We start from the raw sequence: 2,174 nt of genomic DNA, 5'->3' as shown, positions 1-2,174 counted from the left end.
GGCTGAGCCACGTCGCTGGAATCCTCTGGGTGCTGGCGAGACCTCCATGAGCGGAGAAGCTGTTTTGACCTGCAGAGCGTGTTGGAATTGGCCTTTTGATATGGGCAAAGTCAGGGGCATCACTGGCTTTTCAGACTGTGAGTTACATTGAGGTCACCCCCAGGACTACAGGTGTGCAATCTATTCTTTCAAAACTTTGGCCCTTGAACATTCTTTTTGAGATCAGCAAAGAAAGAGACTTTGCATCCGTGGTAGTGTGTTCAAAAGCCTCACGCCCATTTCAGATGGAAAAAGACTGAAAATGTTTTTTCAAAGGCATTCTAGAACTTTCCTTCGTGTTCTGACATCATGGAACGTAAACCCTCTTTTCATCACCACTCCCCTCTGACTCTGTTACACATGATTTTTGGAGGTTATAATGAATTCCACTCCGTTGGCCTTTTCTTTTTCAGACTGAAATGATCAATAGATCAACCAGAATACACTACGTTCCCAGCTGGGAGCCGGGGGTGGGGGCCCGGAGGCCACTAAGTGAAGTTATAAGATACAGTTCCTGGCTTCTTCAGAACTCATCGAGTGAACAAATTCTTTCATTTTTCCCTGTCAGGGAACATTTTCTTGTTTCCCTCCCAAGCTTTTGTTCGCTTTGGCTATGTCCTTCCCAAACCTTTCCAAGTTCTCCCAATTCTTTCTTCATTTCCAAGGCCCAACTTGAATCTCATACAGGAAAACAATAATCTGATTTTAAAAGATTTTTCGGTTCAAAAAATATATAACATCTTGCTTATATTATTTTAAAATTCAAATGGGAAATCAGGGGAATTAGAGGTAGGGCTGGATTCTGGCTCTGCCCCTGCCTGGCTGTGGGACTGCTGGCGAGGTCTCACTTTTCTCAGCTTCAGTTAAGGCACTTGTAACATGTGGGTAGCGAAAGTCGATTACAGGCTTGGTGCGGGTGTTAGAGATTAGGTAGAGAAAGCACCTTGCACCGACTTCTTAAAGTAAAAATTAAAAAATGTCTGAATCCTGTTGTTTTTTTATGAATTAAAACAGGCCCATGGGTCTCAGAACCAGCAACAGTGCTCAGAGCACCTCCTCTGTAGCACCGTCCTCAGACAGAGCTGGGCTTGCCCTGCAGGGCCCCATGGTCACAACTCTCCCACCTCGTAGGTCATCTTGGAAGTGCACGTCCATAAATCTGACTCTTCCTTGGGTAGGAGGCCTGCTGGGCAACGTGGGAGCATCTCATCACCTGCACCTCCCAGCTTATAAAGCATCTCCCCATGTACTATCATATTATATCAGTCAATCCTTTCAACAATCCCATGAGCTAGCTTCGTGGGCCCATTTTACAGATGATAAAATGTACTCAGAAAAACCAAGTCATTTTTCTATGGTCAAAATGCTCATGTGCAAACTAACTTGAACATGAATCCCAACCTTTGAGGGTAAAATTCATGTTTCTGTGGCTTTTCTGCCCTGGGGTTTTCTGTTTTCTGCTTTCAGGCTGTCCCTTTCACACACACACACACACACACACACACACACACACACGCACACACATGAGCATGCACAAGGGATCAGGCCTACGCTCTCACCCTCCTCTGTGGCCTGGAAGTGAGACCACCCCAGGTAGACTGAAAGCTCAAGTAGTCCCCAGGTTGTGAATTCCAAGAGTGCTGCTCAAGCGGCAGCTCTCTCAGATAGAGGAATGCATGCCTGACCATGAGCGTCCCAACCAGAGCCAGCCTGTCCCTGGGAGCTTGCTCAGCCTCCCTTGTTGACTTACTCTGGGCACCAGAATCTTGCCTGAAATAGTTGTGTTGTATCTACAAAAACATCGGGGTTAGTTTTAAATTCCAGACACCATGTGGACAAGAAAGGTGGAGCTGAAAATGGCCAAAGCCACACAGTTGAGCACACTCATAGTCAGTGAATGGCGGTAAATATCTGTGGTGGCTTTTGGCATTGTCCTGCTACGTTTTACTTCCTTGTCAACCAAAATGCTTAGCAAGTACAAATAAGGGGGATCTGTGTGCTGATTCCGACCAGATTTCTTTTCCAGAATTCTGCTGTTCCCTTTTCCTGGGACAGACCAGGCCTTTCCTCAGCCTCTGCCCACATGCTTACTTAGGGCACGATCTGAGCAGAAGCTTGGCCCACCCCGACTTGCC

This window comes from Cnephaeus nilssonii, assembly GCF_951640355.1.
Source record: "Cnephaeus nilssonii genome assembly, chromosome: 5".
NCBI classification, from domain to species: Eukaryota; Metazoa; Chordata; class Mammalia; order Chiroptera; family Vespertilionidae; genus Cnephaeus; species Cnephaeus nilssonii.
Note: the sequence above shows the minus strand (reverse complement) of the source record.